At 49.2% G+C, this 23132-nt stretch overlaps 1 protein-coding gene across 6 annotated transcripts in view; it reads left to right on the top strand.

The window, feature by feature from the left end:
- The window catches only part of LOC144770775 (phospholipase A2 inhibitor and Ly6/PLAUR domain-containing protein-like), a 1602193-nt gene that overhangs the window by 982009 nt on the left and 597052 nt on the right, over window positions 1-23132 (top strand). The window lies entirely within an intron of this gene.

Genomic DNA, 23132 nt, shown 5'->3' with positions numbered 1-23132 from the left:
AATATCACAAGGGATTTTGGATAACATATATCTGAAAGAAACAGGTTAGTGTTAGATTCCTTACCTTAGAATATCCCCAGGCGTCAGACTGGATCTGGAAAGTTTTGCGTAGCAATACCCCTGCGCGTCGGTAGGCGTAGTCTGTGGCTCTGCGCCCGTCGTCGGCGTCGTTGGTGCCGGGATGGCATCGTCGGAGTACTTAGACGCCGCCCTTGCGCGCTGACGTCATTTCTTCTTTTTTCCGCGCCAGCTAGCGCAGATCCGGGAAGAGCAGTACTGCTTAGTCACTTTTTGACTAACTTTTTATGATCTATTTTAGATCTTCTTGAGTCGTTATCGACTCCAGTGCCGTTAGAGATGCCCGGGTTCAAGCCCTGTGACGACTGTAACCAACTGATATCTGTTACCGACCCCCACCGTCAGTGCCTTAATTGCCTTGGGGCCGACCATGATGACAACTCGTGCCCCCACTGCCGGGCCTTGATGCCAAAAGCTAGGCGGGAGCGGTCCCGTAAGCGACTCGAGATCCGGCAGTCGGCCCGCGGCGCTAGAGGTCCCAGTCCAGGAGGAGGTCGAGGGACCGGTCGCGAGGCCACAGTCATTATAGCTCAGCACTCGTCGGGTTCGAAGTCCTCAGGTAAGTCGAGGCACAAGAAGTCGAAGAGGCGTCATCGCTCTTCTGACTCCCACCAACGCTCTCGTGACGCAGCTGGGGGTTCGGGCGAGCCCCCGGTCTGGAGTCTGGGAGCCCAAGCGGGCCAGGGCTCCTCAGAATCCAGGCATGGATCCATGTCAATGGCGGTCGACCTTACAACCCCTCTGCCGGTGTCGTCACCAAGGGTGTCACCCCGGCACCGTCCTTGGGTGGTTGCGTCCCCGATCCCTGCCCGCCGATAGGTGAGCCCTTCACCGACGATCCGGCTCCATCATTTCTTCCTAACTTTCAGGAGATGGAGGACGAGGAGGATTGGGAGGGGTCTGCGGACCCTCTGACACTGCAGTGCCAGTTGAGTCAGGACTGGGGAGGCCAGTGGTCTGTATACTTCACCCGATACTGGTTTTGTCTCTCCTCCTTCCGTGGCTACAGAGGAGGGGCCTGCATACAGCGTGGTGTTGACTCGGGCAGCCAAGGCCTTGGTTCTTGAGCTCCCAGTCACGGCCGTGAGAACTAACCTCCTCACTGCGGTCCTCAAACTGCAGGCAAGTTACTCGGAGCCTGTCCTGCCGTTCAACGAGGCCCTCACTGACGTTCTGTTGGACACGTGGTCCAAGCCCTCCACAAGCCTCCCTGTGACTCGGAACGTGGCCCGACGCCACCGTCCGGCTCCTGGTGACCCCAGCTTCCTATCCGTTCACCCCACCCCTGAGATCCTGGTGATCCAGGCCTCAACCTCCCAGACTGCATTCCCGACCACCCCTCCGGATTGGGAATGCAAAAGGTACGACGAGTTTGGGAAGAAGCTTTTCTCCTCGCTCAGCTTGGGGTTGCGGTCTGTCAACACCGCCTGCCTTTTGGACCGTTATTCCCACTCTTGTTGGGTTATGGTTGCGGAATTGCTGCCGTAGCCCGGTGGAGGTCTGGGCAAAGCTAGCCCAGGCCCTCGTGGAGGGAAGGGACGCAGCACGATATTCCATTCGGTGTGGGCTGGATTCCATGGACTCGCTAGGCAGGGTGATTGCAACGACGGTGGCGGTTCGCTGCCACGCCTGGCTGAGGTCTGCCAACTTTTCGGGCGATGTCCAAGCATCCCTTATGGACATGCCCTTTGATGGCCGTCGCCTTTTTGACGACAAGGCGGACAGCGCGCTGGAACATTTTAAGGACTCCAGGGCTACGGCCAAGTCCTTGGGCCTCGGCCAACACCAGCAGACTTCCGCCTTTTATCCCTTTCGTGGCCAAGGAAGGGGCACCCCCTCACGTCCAGCTAGCCACAGGCCGCAGAACCCACCACAACGCGATTGCGTTAACCACTGTGGCGTTGCCGGGGGACGCATGCAAAACCAGTCCACACCCACCCCTGCAGCAGCTGCCTCAAAATCCTCCTAGTCCGAGTTTTCAGGCCCATTCGACACCAGTGGGGGGCAGGGTTCACCATCACCTCCTCCACTGGCGCTCTATCACATCGGACAGGTGGGTGCTGCAAATCGTCTGAAGGGGCTACTCCCTCCCCTTCGAGGCAACCCCACCAGCCATGCCACCGCAGTACCACCACATGTCAGGGGATCCCTTGCAACTTCTGCAGGAGGAAGTTACAGCCCTCTTGGCCAAGGGGGCCGTCGAGCGCGTTCCTGGACCAGAAGTAGTGGTTGCTATTCCCACTAATTTCTGGTACCCAAGAAGGGCAAAGGGGGCCTACGCCCTATCTTGGATCTAAGGAGCGTTAACGGCTTCCTCCGGAAGGAGAGGTTCAAGATGCTGACTTTGGCTCAGGTCTTAGCTGCCCTAGACCCTGGAGACTGGATGGTAGCGTTGGACTTGCAGGACGCATATTTTCACATCCCCGACCTGCCGGCCCACCCGCGTTACCTGCCGTTCATGGTAGGCCAGGAGCACTTTCAGTTTACCATGCTCCCCTTCGGCCTTACCAGCGCGCCTCAGGTGTTCACGAAAGTGATGGCGGTGGTCGCAGCTCATCTGCGCAGACTAGGGGTGTCAGTCTTCCCCTATCTCGACAGCTGGTAGTTGAAGGCAGGCTCGCCCCAGACAGTCGTCAGCCAGCTCCAGACTACGGCCAACCTCCTGCACCTACTGGGGTTCTCCATCAATGTGCCGAAGTCAGACCTGTGTCCCTCTCAGAAGCTCCTCTTCATCGAAGCGGTTCTGGATTCGGCGCAGTTTCGGGTTTATCCTCCCGAACAGCGGGTTTGGGATATTCCGATCTTTCAGCCTTTATCCCGAGTCTCGGTCAGATTGGCACTGCATCTCCTGGGGCTGATGGCCTCCTGCATCCTTCTGGTGCAGCACGCCAGGTGGCGGATGCTGGCTCTGCAGTGGAACCTGAAGTTTCAGTGGGCCCAGCATCAGGGCAACCTATCCGACCACGTCCTGATCTCGGAGGGCACTACGAGACAGTTGCAGTGGTGGCTCACGGACCGCGATTGGGTCAGCGGCAGATCCCTCTTCCTACCCCAAATGGAGCACGTAGTTGTGACGGATGGGTCCCTCCTGGATTGGGAGGGCCATATGGGAGAGGCGGAGATCAGAGGCCTCTGGTCTCCTGCGGAGTCCCGGCTCCACATCAACCTTCTGGAGCTGCGGGCAATCCTGATTGCACCGAAAGCCTTCCTTCCCTCTGCCCAGGGAAGTCTAGTGCAGGCTCTTCAGGAGGACCTTGTGTTGCAGCAGGGGACCGTCCTCCACCCAAACCTGTCCAGTCTCCACCTCCATGCGTGGAGATTGAGCGGCGACAGTTGAGGCCATTTGACTTGCCTCCTGAAGTCTGTGATGTGATTCTGGCAGCCAGGTGTCCCTCCACAAAATTGGTAAACGCCGGCAGGTGAAACAAATTTGTGGCATGGTGCACAGCAAAGGCTGTGGATCCCCTTTCTGCCCCCCTTTCAGAGGTTCTCCTCTTTCTTCTTTCTGTTACCCAGCAGGGTTCTGCTCTGGGCACTATCAAAGGCTACCTCTCTGCCATTTCAGCCTTCTTAAGGCTTCCTGATCAGCCTTCTCTTTTCCAGTCCCCTGTTGTAAATAGATTCTTGAAGGGCATCACTCACATGTTTCCTGCTGTTCCTTTTGGGACTTGAACCTTGTCCTGACCTATTTGATGTGCGCTCCTTTCAAGCCACTTCACAATTGCCCTCTTCGTCTTCTAACTCTTAAGACTGCATTCCTGGTTGCTATCACCTCTGCCAGGAGAGTGAGTGAGCTCCATGCTCTATCTTCTCAACCTCCTTTCCTCTCTGTCCATCCAGACAAAGTTTTCTTGAGAACGCGTCCCTCTTTCCTGCCTAAGGTCATCACGGCCTTCCACATCGGGCAGTCCATCACCATGCCCACCTTCTTTCCGCCTCTGCATCCGTCGAAAGAGGAAGAGATGCTCCACCGTCTGTACCCAAAACGTGCGCTCCCATTCTATCTCGACTGCACACGCCAGTTCCGGGTGGACAACCAGCTCTTTGTTGGTTACGTGGGCGCTAAGAAGAGACGGGCAGTGCACAAGCGAACCATTTCTCTATGGGTTGCTTTGTGCATAAAGGCTTATTATTCACTGGCTAAAAAGGAGCCTTCTGTGGGGCTGCGTTCCCATTCCACTCGGGCCACGGCGGCTACTACTGCCCTGGGTCGGGGAGTCCCCTTGCAGGACATCTGTCAGGCAGCTACGTGGGCCTGCTGCACACGTTCGCTAGACACTACTGCCTGGACAGCCAAGTCTGGAGAGATGGCTTTTTCAGCCGTTCTGTTCTCCAGGACTTTCTGGTGTGATCTTGGTTCGCAGACCCACCACCGGGGTTGGTATTGCTGGGGTATCTGTTTTTAGGTAAGGAATCTAACACTAACCTGTTTCTTTCAGATGCACAAGTTACTTACCTTCAGTAACGATATATCTGTAAGAAATGGTAGTTAGTGTTAGATTCCTTACCGCCCCACTCATCCTCCCCGTTTTGCGAACCGATATCCAGGGTTAAGGTTCATCCCTTTGAGGGCCCTAGTTTCATGGCACCAGTGTCAGTTTCTATCATGGCTCTGCATTCCTGGCGCGGAAAAGCTATGTATAAGAACTGATGTCAGGGCACGAGGGCAGCGTCTAAATACTCCGACTACGTCTTCCCGGCACCAACGACAGACGCGGAGCTGCAGACGACGCCAACCGACGCGCAGGGGTACTGCTACGCAAAACTTTCCGGATCCAGTCTGACGCCTGGGGATATTCTAAGGTAAGGAATCTAACACTAACTACTGTTCTTACAGATATATCGATACAGAAGGTAAGTAACTTGTGCATCTATGTAAATACTTTGGTTATGTTTTGATGGTGAGAAGCAAGGCATAATGTAAGACATGTAAAGAATATTAGTTGAATCAAAAGATAACTGTTTGCTTATCACCAACTTGGAGACTTGTAAATAGATATGTATAAATTTTAGTAGAATATAATCACGATGGAAATCCAATATGTCTGCCATGTAGGATGAAATCCATGGACACTGTGTGGTACTCTTTCTATGTCTTTGATTTTTGCAATTTGAGTGAAAGTGTAACTTTATTTAAACGCACAAATGGAAATGCGAAACTGACACTGAGGAAGGCGGAAACGCCGATCTCGTTTGTCAGTTCGACACCAAATTAAATCTAAATCTAAAAAGAATATTGGCTCCAGAGTGTGCTCTATTGAAAAGCAACTCCAAGGAGGGGAGAGTTGCGGTGAAGCTATAGCTATCGCAAGACCACCTTGCGCCGGGCAGGCACAAGCGGTGTGAGGAGCGACTGCAGGTGGAATGGCGGAATGACACCAAATTTGGAAAAAAAGGTAGCCCCTGGTTCACAAAGAGTCATTTTTGTTAATTGGTGTAAATCCGTTCAGTAGTTCCTGAGAAATTAGAAAAAGAAAAAATATTGATATCTAAAGACGCATTGGGTTCGCGAACCTCCCCTCCCGACCACGAGCTTCATTCTAATTGGCTGCCAACAGTCTAAACCAGGAACTGTTGGCAGCCATCTTGTGACTTAGTAGAATCGAGTCACAAGAAAACAGTAAGACAAAGTGTAAAATGAAGAAAAGGGGGCAGGATAGAAACACCCGGCCCCCCAGGGCTGTTTAGGGGGTCCCACAATGACTCCCAGGAAGAAAAATATTTTATTTTTTATTTTTAAAAAAGGCAGAAGTCATGTTAGTGGCGAGAAAAAGAAAAAAAAGAAGCATGGACTGTTATTTTAAAAAAGCACCTGGGTGGGCCAGTGTAATGACCGGATTTTCTGACCAAGTTATCAGCTCACCCAAACACCACAAACCCAGTCATCACATAACTTCATGCCTTCCCAGACCCTATTTACAACAGTACCTGGGGTACTTACTTGGGAATGGGGAACCCACACTATATACAAGTTTGCATAGCTAACATACTACTAAATCCTAGAAAAAGTACGGAATTCCATCTTATATCCTATGATCTCACCTTATAGCCCCACAACAATCTGGCTTGGGCTAATGTACTCTCACTCGTGTCGGAGAGCAGCTCCAGTATATAACGCCCTATCCTGAGCGACCACTATTTAATGCGTTCCCACCTGTAGTCCCACGGCTATCCGGCCCGGACTACTCTACCCCCTCGCTCCTCGGGAAGCAGCTCTAATATATAACACCCTATCCTGAGCGACCACTATTATAGTGTTCCCACTATCCTATTAATACCCCCCGCTCTCCTATTGGAAATTTCCTAAGTACCTAATGTCTACTGGAAGTATCTATTTCATATGAATTTGGAGATCCGATCCTCACACACAAGAACTGCCGAATTATTACATACAAAAATAATTCCCTGATATGATTTACACTCTCCCCTGTCATCAATTACCTTCTCAGAAGGGAATGTCCCCTCCTTCTGTTCGTCAGCATCTGGCTAACAAGAAAGGTTAACTATATCATGGAAACAATACTCAGATGTATTTATTAAGAACTGGGGTCCCTTTATTAAACAATAAAGATAAACATTGCATTCATAATAGCGCCTAGTAACCTAAGCATAGCCTGAAAAGTAAAGGAAAGAGTTAATATATATATTTGCGCACTATAATAGCAGGACAGACTTCACCTCATAGTTACGTAGTCCGATTCTGGCTGTCATCTGGGTCCCTCTCTCATCTGTGCCTTGGCTCATCTCAGACTCTGCTCTGCACCCACGGATACACGTCTGCACCGCTATGCTCCTTCACCTCCGTTACCCCTTCAAAGCACTGGAACCCTTCTCCGATCTTCGTCTCTGTCTCTCAGCTCTGTACCGTCCAATCTGCACTGACTTCTCCTCTCCCACAAACTGTCTCCACTTCCAAGCTTCAATCTAATAGTATAGTTTCCACTATTCTGAGAACCATCCGTCAACTAACTTCTTCACTCTGATTATGCCAATCTGGCCACATACTAACTCCAACTGCTCTAACTCTATCAATTGACGGTAGAACTTCGGTCTCTCCAAAGAATCATCTGCGTGTCTTCTCTCCCAAAGGTTGTCTGCCTCCTCTGCCAAGAATCATCTCTCTGTCCAAGAATCGTCTGCCCGCTCTACCTCTCTGCGTTTCGATAATATAGAGAGCCCTGCGTTCGTGGAAATTTCCAGACAGTAACCTGCCGCCCACCAGACTTCTGTACCAGGTCCCGGGCGTTCGACTCTCCCACAGTGGCCAGCTGCTGTTTTGTCTTGAGTCCGAGCTCCGTTTACATTCTTCTGATAAGGGCCAGCTCTGACTGGTTCCTCTCCAGCGAACAACAGCTCATAACTAAAACATCACTCTTGACCTACAAGCGCCTTGGGCAGCCGAGGCAGAAAGGAAAATGGAGTCTCTCTCGTTTGGGCCTTGCAGACCCGAAAAAGATGAAAGAGGTGCACAGCTCTGTCAAACTACATAGGCAAGCCCTACCAATAGGTAATATTGAGTCAGGAATAAAGCATCTACCTCCTAATATAAGCCCTCAGGCCCGAAAACGATGAAAGGGGCACTGAATTATGTCAAAGTCAATAGGCAAACTCTAAGAATAGGCTAAAAATAGGGATCTGTCCACTATACTAAGATGGTAGTAGACCACAGTCACCATCACTCAGAAAATAGAACAAATTATCCGGTCACTACATTTCACCCTTGACTGTCGTCTACTAACAGCTTATACTAAAGTCAGAGTATAAGTCAAACAGAACGAACGTCTGATGAAGAATAATAAGAAACCAAAACTAACAGACCTAGACATAGCTTGGGGTCTAAAAATCTGGACAAAGGAAGGGACACACTGAATACAGCAACAAATGGTGATTAAAATGCAAATAGCAAACAAGACACCCCCCAACACTTGTCGTAGGGAATGTAAATCAGGTAACCAATTAAAAAGCCAATCAAACCACCCTTGATCTATATGTTGCCTAACTTCTTCAGTTAATTCATGAAGTCTATCAATATGGGATTGAATGGATCTGGAATGATCTGACAAATTAAAACAACAAAGGCCTTCAAAATCCAAACAGCCATGACCATGATTAAGTAAAAGAAAATCGATGGCAGCTTTATTTTGTAAAATAGCTCTACGCTCACCTTGAGCATCCAATAAAAGGTCAGATAGGATAGCAGAAGTATGGTTAAGAGACTTAACCATCCAGCAAGCAATTTTTCGATTGATTTAGCATTATATACTGACAATGCAGGAACACCTATAATAGAGATAGCTAAGCTAAGATATTCAGATTTTGAGTATAAATGTAATGAGGAATCAATCTGCACTTAAAGATGGGGCATCATGGGTGGCTCGGGAAATCACACTAGGATGTGGAGAAAACATTAATAAACTTAATCTAGTAATGGCACAAGGACCTCCAGTAATATTTGCAGGAATATAGGGCCAAGATGTGTTACCACATGAACACACCAGTGGGTAATAATACAATACGATAGTGACTAGCTGTAACTACAAGACGTTGGCAAGTCATATTATTTTGAACAAAAATACAGGATTGTAATGTTCTAGTAAAGCACAAAGTCTTTTCATGGGCTGAAAACGAAGTAACATTGCGAAGTCTTAATTGAATACATTTGCCAATGGATCTGGGATTACAGGTCATAAAGAAACAAAGGTCCTCCTCAGTGACATTGTAAGTTGTTATCAGGGAATTAAATGGGGGCTGCGAATCAGTCAGAACTGTACATAAAGCACAGTAATCATAGGCCGCAAAGTCACTGAAAATTACATTAGGATGAGCATTAGTCAGGTTAAAAATATGGGAAAGTGTCTCCATAGAAGCTGGGACAGCAACCAAACAGGTCGCTAGAATATCAGTCACTGAATGCATAGGGGTTAAACAGAAATGGGGGGAATTCGTAAGTCTCTTTGCTAGGGTCAACCAAAAGTTCGATGAGGAATCCCACGATGTAGAAGAGTGACGTCTTCAGTCCAAGGAATTAGTCCAGTCCTGGGGGCCCTCCCATCTCCCGGCGCAGCAAACCAAAAGGAGTCCAGCAACGACACCTCCGACAACAGCAATCCATGTGATGGTCTAGGAAAACTGAATCAAATACAGGTATTATTCATTCTCGCAAATAACATCTGTCAGCTGGAACTACATCCCAGCTATCTTGCCCTGGCCTCATCACTAGGACAGTGTTGTCCTGACCTGTTGCAATAATTTTGGCCTGTTCAGGGGGATTTGTAGGCGACTGAACCCACACTCTCGCTTCGGGATTATCAGTGGAGCCAAAACCCTTTTTTCCATGAACAGTTAACAGAGTTGGGGCAGTGCCTTTTTGAATCTCACCGCTAAAGACAGGCATAATAATCAATTGAGCAACTCGGTCTGTTTTGTGCATCGGTAAGTCTGAGCCACCACTGTTTAACAGACTCACTTTAATCTCTCCCTGATAATCACTGTCAATGACACCTCCGAGCACTTGGACACCTTTTAAGGCTAAGCCAGATCTCGGGGCAATTAAACCAAAACTTCCAACTGGTATTTGAACACCAATCCCGGTTTCCACAATAGTAATGTCTCATTTCTTTAAAGTAATGGTGTTCATTGAATGCAGGTCCAAGCCTGCAGAGCCTGGGGTTGCTTTACATGGAGCTAGAGCTCCAGGGGAAATCTCCCAATTCATCACTGTACTCTCAACAGTATTTGGTTTGGCATCGATAGCTGGAGGAAATAAACGCATTAATGGGGAATTTGAATTCAGATAAGGGTGAGTGTTTAAAATCAGAATAGCATTGTACAAATGATCTCTCCAATTTTTAAAGGTTCCATCTGAAAGCTTACGTAATTGATCTTTCAACAAGCCATTCATTCTCTCCACAAGGCATGCGGCCTGTGGGTAATAAGGTATGTGAAACTCCCATTCAATATTGTTTTCCACAGCGAATTCTTGTACCAATTTACCTTTGAAATGAGATGCATTGTCAGACTGTATTTGAAGTGGAACACCATAGTATAAAATGATCAGCTCTAACATTTTAATAGTGTTTAAGTGAGTAGCTCTCTTACAGGGAAATGCAACTAAAAGACCACTGAAAGTATCTACAACTGCACAAACATATTGACAATTTTTACTCATGGGAAGAGGACCTATATAATTTATTTGCCAAATCTGTGCAGGGGATTTTCCTAGATGTAAATGGCCTTTCACAATTGGGAGCACTTCTCGCTGTCTAGAGTGCTGACATATGGGACAATGAAGTATGGCATCTTTAATCAAATCGAGACGAATATAAATTCCTCTGTCAGCAGCGCACCTGCTAGTGGTTCTTTCTCCAAAATGTCCTGATTTCTGGTGGGCCCATTTCGCCAATCCCGCCAAATCAAAATCTTGTTTGTCCACCATTGCCTCAGAAATTTTAGATTTTTCATCTGCAATTTGGTGAAAAAGTTTGTCAAGGGAGTCTACGTGTGTATGAGCATCAACAAGCATCACCACGTCTTCAACAAGGCCGACGCTGTCATCGCACCCCACCTGCGAGACATCATCAACACATCCTTCGACACCGCCATCTTCCCCGAAAGCTGGAAACACGCCGAACTCAGCGCTCTACTCAAAAAACCAACAGCGGACCCCACCGACCTCAAGAATTACCGCCCCATCTCGCTTCTACCGTTTCCAGCCAAAGTCATCGAGAAGACCGTCAACAAGCAGATGGCCGCCTTCCTCGAGACGAACGGATCCCTCGACCCCTCACAGTCCGGCTTCCGAGCCAAACACAGCACCGAGACCGCCCTCATCGCCGCCACCGATGACATCCGAGCCCTGATGGACAAGGGAGAAACAGCGGCCCTCATCCTCCTAGACCTCTCCGCGGCATTCGACACGGTCTGCCACCGCACCCTAACACGGCGCCTCAGCAACATCGGTATCCAGGACAAGGCGCTGGAATGGATCATCTCCTTCCTCGACGGAAGAACACAGCGAGTCCGCCTACCACCGTACAAGTCAGAGGCCTCCGAAGTCATCTGCGGCGTCCCCCAAGGATCATCACTGAGCCCCACCCTCTTCAACGTCTACATGAGCCCCCTCGCGGCCATCGTACGCAAACACCACCTCAGCATCATCTCCTACGCCGACGACACCCAGCTGATCCTCTCCCTGACCAACAACCCCGCCGCCGCCAGAGCCAACCTGCACGAAGGGATGAAAGAGGTAGCCGAGTGGATGACGACCAGCCGCCTGAAACTGAACTCGGACAAGACGGAGGTCCTCATCCTGGGCTCTTCACCCTCCGCCTGGGACGACTCCTGGTGGCCTCCCGCCCTGGGCAACGCACCCAAACCGACAGACCATGCACGAAACCTGGGCTTCATCCTGGACTCCTCCCTCTCCATGACCAGGCAAGTCAACAGCGTCTCCTCGGCGTGCTTCAACATCCTACGCATGCTACGAAAGATCTTTTGGTGGATCCCCTCAGAGACCAGGAAGACCGTCACCCAGGCCCTCGTCACCAGCCGACTGGACTACGGCAACGCCCTCTACGCCGGGACCACCGCCAAGCTCCAGAAGAGACTCCAGCGGATCCAAAACGCCTCAGCCAGACTCATCCTCGACATCCCACGATCCAGCCACATCTCCGGTCATCTGAGAGACCTTCACTGGCTCCCCATCAACAAGAGAATCACCTTCCGCCTCCTCACCCACGCACACAAAGCCCTACACGACCAAGGCCCGAGCTACCTCAACAGCCGAGTCAACTTCTACGCTCCCAAACGCCACCTCCGATCAGCCAACCACGCCCTCGCCGCCGTCCCCCGCATCCGAAGAGCGACTACAGGAGGAAGGTCCTTCTCCTACCTGGCCGCCAAGACCTGGAACTCCCTCCCGTCCGACCTGCGCCTGACCCAAGACCACCTCTCCTTCAGGAAGAAGCTGAAGACCTGGCTGTTCGAGCAGTAGCGGCACCCCCCCCTCCCCAGCGCCTTGAGACCCTACGGGTATGTAGCGCGCTTTATAAGTGTCACTGATTGATTGATTGATTGAACATGAAAAACTGTTACATTACTCTGAGGAAGTAGCTCCCAGATCTCTTGCCATAAGTGCTTACCCCAAAGCTCTTTTGAATGGAGTTTCCAGTCATGGGAATGCCATGTCGGTAACCAAACCGCTAACCCATTAGCAGTGGACGAAGAATCAGTAAAAATATGACATGTACCAGGCAATTCTTGTTTTAAAACTTGATAAACAGCACACAATTCAGCAAACTGACTACTTTTCCCTTCACCTGTGGTACTCAGCAGTTTCTGTGTGATCGGATTATAGGATACTGCCTTCCAATGCCTCTTATCTCCTATGTACCTCGCTGAACCATCTGTAAACCATACATGTTTTCTGTCCTCCACGGACAAATCATCAAACGGCTTACTCCACTTAACAGGGGATTCCTGTACTATAGGTACGGAGTAATCACTTTCTGCTTCTCCTGAAGGCGCCTGCGCCACATGTGTAACTCTGTGAGTTTTCGGTGAACTCAAAACCCATTGCACAATAGGAATTTCAGGTCTCAGAATCACGTCATGTCCTAAAGTCAATTGCTCGGTATCCACCAGAGCCCAATAGCATGCAAGTAACTGTTGCTCAAATGGGGTATAACGCTCACCAGCATCGGGTAACTTTTTAGTCAGAAACCTAACGGTACTTTTGTCTTACCTTGTTTTTGCCACAAACTCCAATTCGCATACGGGCTTTGCACTCCACATCACCATCACGTATAGGCCACAAATCCAAAGCATGCTGAATTGCTTCTTTCGCCAAATCAAACGCATCTTGTTGCGGTTTATTCCATTCAAACGCATGCTTTTTACGGGTAACTCTGTACAAAGGGGCTAAAATCTGACTCAAATGTGGGATGTGCTGACGGCAAAAGCCAAATAGACCAATAAATCTCTGTGCTTCCTTTCTATTTCTTGGGACTGCAAATTCCGCAATTTTCTGTTTCACTTGATGAATCACTTCCCAATTTCCTTCATGCCAATTAATACCTAAAACTTTTACACTTTGTGCTGGACCTTGCAATTTGCCAGGATTAAACAACCAACCTCTATTTTGTAAATGAGCTACGATTTGGTCTAATTGGGTCTGAACCACATCCTGAGTTTCACCTTGAATTAAAATGTCGTCAATGTAATGACACACCTGTATTTGTGGATTCACTGGAACTTTAGTTAAATGTTCTACCACCAGCCAATGACAGATCGTAGGGCTATGCACATAGCCCTGGGGAAGACATCTGAACGTCATTTGACGGCCAGTCCATGTAAAACTGAATTGTTCTTGGCACTCAGGGGCAATCGGAATGGAAAAGAAAGCATTAGCAATGTCAATAGAAGTATACCAGGTCCCTGAATGCTTTTGAATTCTCTCAATCAAAGTAATAATATCAGGTACTGCAACAGTCAAAGGGGGTGTATATTTATTCAATTCGCGTAGTCAACTGTAATGCGTCAAGAATTATCTCTTTTGCGCACCGGCCATACGGGATTATTCCAGCAGAAGTAACTTCTGTTATAACACCTGCATCCACTAAATCCTGAATTGTGGCACTAATCTCTTCATGCCCACCTGGAATACGATACTGTTTCTGAGAAACTATTTTTGTAGTTTGAGGAATTTTTACAGGGGGAATTCTCAAACGTCCAACTCTCACGGACTTTGATGATTTGTAGTTCCTGTATCCAAATCGATAACACCCGTCATCTAAATATAATGTCATGCCTTTTAAAATGTCAATTCCAATTAAATATTCACAAAGGGGGACTACCAATACAGAATATTCTTTTCGGGGAATTGTACCTATCTTCATCTCAACATCAGCTTGTACTGCGGGGGTTTCTTTACCTCCTAGGCCAGTAATTGTGAAAAATTGTCCTCTAAATCTCTTTGGATTCCCATAAATTAAGGTGGCCTCCACTCCCATATCAACTAATGCTCGGCCCTCTGTATGTTATGATGTCTCCAAAAAATTTCGATATCTACATAGGGTCTGTTGTCTCTGTGGGCCCACTTGCGTACCGGAGCTTGACCTATTTCCTAGTCATTTTTACAGCGTTCTGACGCCCAAGACAAATCAGGGTAAAGACTCTCATATTTTTTGGGTAGTGTCACCTCTTGCTCATATTTGTTTCCCTCACGAAATGGATTTTTGTCATTCACAAAATATTGTGAATTCCGCTCAGAAAATCTGTGTCGTCTATTTGTCAGTCCGAATTCAGGAGAGTCATTCCTCTCCTCTCTGTGTCTGCTTTCAAAACGCTCATCTCTCCCCCTCTCTCTCTTCCCTTCTCTCACTCTCTCTCGTGCACCACGGGGAGACACATCCCTCTCATTCCGACCTCTGTCATTCTTGTCATAACTGTGTCTGTATCCGTCATGTTCACTGTCACTAGAATTATTCTGATTACGATCTTGTTTACTCACTCGCCTAGCACCTTCCTTTCTATCCAAACCACGCGTGCGGAACAAAGCCCACAATTTAATATTCGGCTCACCATCAATGTCCTCTTTCTTCACACCATCAGCCAATAAGGTGAGATACATGTCACGTCTAGTAAAGCGGTCGAGATTGCCTGTCTGTTTTAAGCCATTCACCCAATTCACCAAGTTGACGCACAGCTTCAAGCACATCAGACAAAGGAGCACCAGTTTGGTTAATCAACAATGGCATCATAACTTGCTTATAAGCAACAGGGGCGGAACGAATAATTCTATTCCGCACCGAAGAGGTTAACAAACCATTCATCAAGGTGTCAGATGAATTCAGAAAAATCGCTGTTTTCATCACTTCCTCTTTAAGTCTCTGCGAGGCATCTCTCAGAGTATTCCACGGCTTGTCATTCAAGGGCCAATCAGATTCAGTAGGGTACTTATGATTACAACCTTCCGTCACCAACTGAAGAAAACTAACCTGACCAGGATTAGCATAAGTCCGAAAATGATCTTGTACAGTAGAATCGGAACTCAAAGAACAGAACTTCAGCGAGTATCCCATGTCCAACATGATGCCAGCAGCACCCAATTAAAAAAGACGCACCATCCAAGTAAGTAAGGCCTCACCAGGCCTCTGTCAAAATCGTTCCAAAATGTCACTAACTTCCTGTTGCGTAAAGTCTTCCAAACTATCCAAAGGAATCCCATTGGGATTGCCAGGAGCTTGCTGTAATTTCCTACGAAAGACAGGATGCGCAGTAACGTCTGCTTTCTATATGTTTTGTTGCTGTCTGGATAGATCTATAGCCACTACAAAATGGCGCTCGTCATATATATCGAGTGTTAGTCCTTTTCTTATGTCTACCACCCTGTGTGAGGTTAAAAAAATGGCATTTTAAATGTGCCAGTGACATTGACAAAGGCAACCTTGCCGAAACGCATCTGTTGTGTGTTTTGCGATCACTGTGAGCCAAATAAACAAGCTGAAACTGCCCCGGGAGTGCGGTACATCTTTGTGTATTTTAATACCTGGAAGGAAGTGGAGTGTCATATTTTGAGCGGAGCCTGCAACCGCCATACCTGCACCCGCCTACGAGTGTCTTGTGTTGTGGGGAATTGGAGCCGGTATATATATATATATATATATATATATATATATCTATAGCTTCACCGCAACTCTCCCCTCCTTGGAGTTGCTTTTCAATAGAGCGCACCCTGGAGCCAATATTCTTTTTGGATTTAGATTTAATTTAGTGTCGAGCGGACAAACGCGTATCAGCGTTTCCACATTCCTCAGTGTCAGTTTCGCAAGACAGAGGTTCTCTAAACGAGGGTATTGTAAGGCAGTGTTGGACAGAGCTGAAGTCAAGAGTGATGGTTTACAACTTAATCTACTTCTAGTAGAAAAAGGAGATGAAGTAGAGACAGGTACTAAGGGGATGCCTGAAGACATCCAATTGAGATTTATCACTGATTATACAGATAAATCACCAGAGATTATGTGGATCCTGAAAAAGAATTGGAGAGTACTTAAAGCAGACAATATTGTAGGTAATGCAATTCCAGAAACACCGTTAGTAACCTATAGAAGAGGAACTTCACTTAAGGACCACCTAGTGAGGAGTCATTATAAAGCTAAAACCAAAAGAAAGGATGCTATTAGGGGATTTTTTCCTTGCACAAAATGTAAGGCTTGTAAGAAGAGTAAAAAGGTGAATGAATGTACAGTACCCGGAAAGAAAGCAAAAATACAAATTGGAATGTTTCTGAATTGCAATTCTGAGTATACCGTGTACTGTTTAGAATGCCCCTGCGGAAACAGTACGTAGGGAGTACTATTCACCCCATAAAAAAAAAGAATTTTAGAGCACCTTCGGGCGATTAGAAATAGAGATCAAATGTACCCTGTCGCCCGCCACTTTTAATCCCATTATGACAGTGATAGCAATTTGCTGAGATTTTTCTGGTTAGATCAAGGGGAGAGAGGGGAAAGAGGTGGAGACAGGGTGAAACGCCTACGTATTTTGGAGTCTAGATATATAATTAAATTACAGAGTAAGGCTCCAAGGGGGTTGAACAATGAAGAAGAGATGTGGGTACACATAGGTTAAATTAATTAGGGTCTGTAGATAATCAATGGTTGAAACTGGGAATCAAAATCTGTAAAGATATGATCATGTTGAAATGTGTGCGACCTGTTATATTTGGTGTCACAGTCCTTGTACATAGTAGAGATACAATTGCAATTGGCAGTATAGGGAGCTATAGTGCCCATTCAGGGCAAAATAAGCTTTAGACAATCGAGCACAATATGTGCACATGATGTAATTAAGCCCATTCAGGGCAGGAGTAAAGTAATATCACAAGGGATTTTGGATAACATATATCTGAAAGAAACAGGTTAGTGTTAGATTCCTTACCTTAGAATATCCCCAGGCGTCAGACTGGATCTGGAAAGTTTTGCGTAGCAATACCCCTGCGCGTCGGTAGGCGTAGTCTGTGGCTCTGCGCCCGTCGTCGGCGTCGTTGGTGCCGGGATGGCATCGTCGGAGTACTTAGACGCCGCCCTTGCGCGCTGACGTCATTTCTTCTTTTTTCCGCGCCAACTAGCGCAGATCCGGGAAGAGCAGTACTGCTTAGTCACTTTTTTACTAACTTTTTATGATCTATTTTGGATCTTCTTGAGTCGTTATCGACTCCAGTGCCGTTAGAGATGCCCGGGTTCAAGCCCTGTGACGACTGTAACCAACTGATATCTGTTACCGACCCCCACCGTCAGTGCCTTAATTGCCTTGGGGCCGACCATGATGACAACTCGTGCCCCCACTGCCGGGCCTTGATGCCAAAAGCTAGGCGGGAGCGGTCCCGTAAGCGACTCGAGATCCGGCAGTCGGCCCGCGGCGCTAGAGGTCCCAGTCCAGGAGGAGGTCGAGGGACCGGTCGCGAGGCCACAGTCATCATAGCTCAGCGAGTCGTCACCACTCGTCGGGTTCGAAGTCCTCAGGTTAGTCGAGGCACAAGAAGTCGAAGAGGCGTCATCGCTCTTCTGACTCCCCCCAACACTCTTGCGACGCAGCTGGGGGTTCGGGCGAGCCCCCGGTCTGGAGTCTGGGAGCCCAAGCGGGCCAGGGCTCCTCAGGATCCAGGCATGGATCCATGTCGATGGCGGTCGACCTTACAACCCCTCCGCCGGTGTCGTCACCAAGGGTGTCACCCCCGGCACCGTCCTTGGGTGGTTGCGTCCCCGATCCCTGCCCGCCGATAGGTGAGCCCTTCACCGACGATCCGGCTCCATCATTTCTTCCTAACTTTTAGGAGATGGAGGACGAGGAGGATTGGGAGGGGTCTGCGGACCCTCTGACACTGCAGTGCCAGTTGAGTCAGGACTGAGGAGGCCAGTGGTCTGTATACTTCACCCGATACTGGTTTTGTCTCTCCTCCTTCCGTGGCTACAGAGGAGGGGCCTGCATACAGCGTGGTGTTGACTCGGGCAGCCAAGGCCTTGGTTCTTGAGCTCCCAGTCACGGCCGTGAGAACTAACCTCCTCACTGCGGTCCTCAAACTGCAGGCAAGTTCCTCGGAGCCTGTCCTGCCGTTCAACGAGGCCCTCACTGACGTTCTGTTGGACACGTGGTCCAAGCCCTCCACAGGCCTCCCTGTGACTCGGAACGTGGCCCGACGCCACCGTCCGACTCCGGGTGACCCCAGCTTCCTATCCGTTCAACCCACCCCTGAGATCCTGGTGATCCAGGCCTCAACCTCCCAGACTGCATTCCCGACCACCCCTCCGGATCGGGAATGCAAAAGGTACGACGAGTTTGGGAAGAAGCTTTTCTCCTCGTTCAGCTTGGGGTTGCGGTCTGTCAACACCGCCTGCCTTTTGGGCCATTATTCCCACTCTTGTTGGGTTATGGTTGCGGAATTGCTGCCGTAGTGCCCGGTGGAGGTCTGGGCAAAGCTAGCCCAGGCCCTCGTGGAGGGAAGGGACGCAGCACGATATTCCATTCGGTGTGGGCTGGATTCCATGGACTCGCTAGGCAGGGCGATTGCAACGACGGTGGCGGTTCGCTGCCACGCCTGGCTGAGGTCGGCCAACTTTTCGGGCGATGTCCAAGCATCCCTTATGGACATGCCCTTTGATGGCCGTCGCCTTTTTGACGACAAGGCGGACAGCGCGCTGGAACATTTTAAGGACTCCAGGGCTACGGCCAAGTCCTTGGGCCTCGGCCAACACCAGCAGACTTCCACCTTTTATCCCTTTCGTGGCCAAGGAAGGGGCACCCCCTCACGTCCAGCTAGCCACAGGCCGCAGAACCCACCACAACGCGATTGCGTTAACCACTGTGGCGTTGCCGGGGGACGCATGCAAAACCAGTCCACACCCACCCCTGCAGCAGCTGCCTCAAAATCCTCCTAGTCCGAGTTTTCAGGCCCATTCGACACCAGTGGGGGGCAGGGTTCACCATCACCTCCTCCACTGGCGCTCCATCACATCGGACAGGTGGGTGCTGCAAATCGTCTGAAGGGGCTACTCCCTCCCCTTCGAGGCAACCCCACCAGCCATGCCACCGCAGTACCACCACATGTCAGGGGATCCCTTGCAACTTCTGCAGGAGGAAGTTACAGCCCTCTTGGCCAAGGGGGCCGTCGAGCGCGTTCCTGGACCAGAAGTAGTGGTTGCTATTCCCACTAATTTCTGGTACCCAAGAAGGGCAAAGGGGGCCTACGCCCTATCTTGGATCTAAGGAGCATTAACGGTTTCCTCCGGAAGGAGAGGTTCAAGATGCTGACTTTGGCTCAGGTCTTAGCTGCCCTAGACCCTGGAGACTGGATGGTAGCGTTGGACTTGCAGGACGCATATTTTCACATCCCCGACCTGCCGGCCCACCCGCGTTACCTGCCGTTCATGGTAGGCCAGGAGCACTTTCAGTTTACCATGCTCCCCTTCGGCCTTACCAGCGCGCCTCAGGTGTTCACGAAAGTGATGGCAGTGGTCGCAGCTCATCTGCGCAGACTAGGGGTGTCAGTCTTCCCCTATCTCGACGGCTGGTAGTTGAAGGCAGGCTCGCCCCAGACAGTCGTCAGCCAGCTCCAGACTACGGCCAACCTCCTGCACCTACTGGGGTTCTCCATCAATGTGCCGAAGTCAGACCTGTGTCCCTCTCAGAAGCTCCTCTTCATTGAAGCGGTTCTGGATTCGGCGCACTTTCGGGTTTATCCTCCCGAACAGCGGGTTTGGGATATTCCGATCTTTCAGCCTTTATCCCGAGTCTCGGTCAGATTGGCACTGCATCTCCTGGGGCTGATGGCCTCCTGCATCCTTCTGGTGCAGCACGCCAGGTGGCGGATGCGGGCTCTGCAGTGGAACCTGAAGTTTCAGTGGGCCCAGCATCAGGGCAACCTATCCGACACGTCCTGATCTCGGAGGGCACTACGAGACAGTTGCAGTGGTGGCTCACGGACCGCGATTGGGTCAGCGGCAGATCCCTCTTCCTACCCCAAATGGAGCACGTAGTTGTGACGGATGGGTCCCTCCTGGATTGGGAGGGCCATATGGGAGAGGCGGAGATCAGAGGCCTCTGGTCTCCTGCGGAGTCCCGGCTCCACATCAACCTTCTGGAGCTGCGGGCAATCCTGATTGCACCGAAAGCCTTCCTTCCCTCTGTCCAGGGAAGTCTAGTGCAGGCTCTTCAGGAGGACCTTGTGTTGCAGCAGGGGACCGTCCTCCACCCAAACCTGTCCAGTCTCCACCTCCATGCGTGGAGATTGAGCGGCGACAGTTGAGGCCATTTGACTTGCCTCCTGAAGTCTGTGATGTGATTCTGGCAGCCAGGTGTCTCTCCACAAAATTGGTAAACGCCGGCAGGTGAAACAAATTTGTGGCGTGGTGCACAGCAAAGGCTGTTGATCCCCTTTCTGCCCCCCTTTCAGAGGTTCTCCTCTTTCTTCTTTCTGTTACCCAGCAGGGTTCTGCTCTGGGCACGATCAAAGGCTACCTCTCTGCCATTTCAGCCTTCTTAAGGCTTCCTGATCAGCCTTCTCTTTTCCAGTCCCCTGTTGTAAATAGATTCTTGAAGGGCATCACTCACATGTTTCCTGCTGTTCCTTTTGGGACTTGAACCTTGTCCTGACCTATTTGATGTGCGCTCCTTTCAAGCCACTTCACAATTGCCCTCTTCGTCTTCTAACTCTTAAGACTGCATTCCTGGTTGCTATCACCTCTGCCAGGAGAGTGAGTGAGCTCCATGCTCTATCTTCTCAACCTCCTTTCCTCTCTGTCCATCCAGACAAAGTTTTCTTGAGAACGCGTCCCTCTTTCCTGCCTAAGGTCATCACGGCCTTCCACATCGGGCAGTCCATCACCATGCCCACCTTCTTTCCGCCTCTGCATCCGTCGAAAGAGGAAGAGATGCTCCACCGTCTGTACCCAAAACGTGCGCTCCCATTCTATCTCGACTGCACACGCCAGTTCCGGGTGGACAACCAGCTCTTTGTTGGTTACGTGGGCGCTAAGAAGAGACGGGCGGTGCACAAGCGAACCATTTCTCTATGGGTTGCTTTGTGCATAAAGGCTTATTATTCACTGGCTAAAAAGGAGCCTTCTGTGGGGCTGCGTTTCCATTCCACTCGGGCCACGGCGGCTACTACTGCCCTGGGTCGGGGAGTCCCCTTGCAGGACATCTGTCAGGCAGCTACGTGGGCCTGCTGCACACGTTCGCTAGACACTACTGCCTGGACAGCCAAGTCTGGAGAGATGGCTTTTTCAGCCGTTCTGTTCTCCAGGACTTTCTGGTGTGATCTTGGTTCACAGACCCACCACCAGGGTTGGTATTGCTGGGGTATCTATTTTTAGGTAAGGAATCTAACACTAACCTGTTTCTTTCAGATGCACAAGTTACTTACCTTCGGTAACGATATATCTGTAAGAAATGGTAGTTAGTGTTAGATTCCTTACCGCCCCACTCATCCTCCCCGTTCTGCGAACCGATATCCAGGGTTAAGGTTCATCCCTTTGAGGGCCCTAGTTTCATGGCACCAGTGTCAGTTTCTATCATGTCTCTGCGTTCCTGGCGCGGAAAAGCTATGTATAAGAACTGATGTCAGCGCACGAGGGCAGCGTCTAAATACTCCGACTACGTCTTCCCGGCACCAACGACAGACGCGGAGCTGCAGACGACGCCAACCGACGCGCAGGGGTACTGCTGCGCAAAACTTTCCGGATCCAGTCTGACGCCTGGGGATATTCTAAGGTAAGGAATCTAACACTAACTACTGTTCTTACAGATATATCGTTACAGAAGGTAAGTAACTTGTGCATCTATGTAAATACTTTGGTTATGTTTTGAAGGTGAGAAGCAAGGCATAATGTAAGACATGTAAAGAATATTAGTTGAATCAAAAGATAACTGTTTGCTTATCACCAACTTGGAGACTTGTAAATAGATGTGTATAAATTTGAGTAGAATATAATCACGATGGAAATCCAATATGTCTGCCATGTAGGATGAAATCCATGGACACTGTGTGGTACTCTTTCTATGTCTTTGATTTTTGCAATTTGAGTGAAAGTGTAACTTTATTTAAACGCACAAAGGGAAATGCGAAACTGACACTGAGGAAGGCGGAAACGCCGATCTCGTTTGTCAGTTCGACACCAAATTAAATCTAAATCTAAAAAGAATATTAGCTCCAGAGTGTGCTCTATTGAAAAGCAACTCCAAGGAGGAGAGAGTTGCGGTGAAGCTATAGCTATCGCAATACCACCTTGCGCCGGGCAGGCACAAGCGGTGTGAGGAGCGACTGCAGGTGGAATGGCGGAATGACACCAAATTTGGAAAAAAAGGTAGCCCCTGGTTCACAAAGAGTAATTTTTGTTAATTGGTGTAAATCCGTTCAGTAGTTCCTGAGAAATTAGAAAAAGAAAAAATATTGATATCTAAAGACGCATTGGGTTCGCGAACCTCCCCTCCCGACCACGAGCTTCATTCTAATTGACTGCCAACAGTCCAAACCAGGAACTGTTGGCAGACATCTTGTGACTTTGTAAAATCGAGTCACAAGAAAACAGTGAGACAAAGTGTAAAATGAAGAAAAGGGGGCAGGGTAGAAACACCCGGCCCCCCAGGGCTGCTTAGGGGGTCCCACAAGGACTCCCAGGAAGAAAAATATTTTATTTTTTATTTTTAAAAAAGGCAGAAGTCACGTTTGTGGCGAGAAAAAGAAAAAAAAGAAGCATGGACTGTTATTTTAAAAAAGCACCTGGGTGGGCCAGTGTAATGACCGGATTTTCTGACCAAGTTATCAGCTCACCCAAACACCACAAACCCAGTCATCACATAACTTCATGCCTTCCCAGACCCTATTTACAACAGTACCTGGGGTACTTACTTGGGAATGGGGAACCCACACTATATACAAGTTTGCATAGCTAACATACTACTAAATCCTAGAAAAAGTACGGAATTCCATCTTATATCCTATGATCTCACATTATAGCCCCACAACAATCTGGCTTGGGCTAATCTACTCTCACTCG

Source organism: Lissotriton helveticus, chromosome 7 (genome assembly GCF_964261635.1).
Source record: "Lissotriton helveticus chromosome 7, aLisHel1.1, whole genome shotgun sequence".
Lineage (NCBI taxonomy): Eukaryota > Metazoa > Chordata > Amphibia > Caudata > Salamandridae > Lissotriton > Lissotriton helveticus.
Note: the sequence above shows the minus strand (reverse complement) of the source record. Positions and strands in the feature narration are given on the sequence as shown.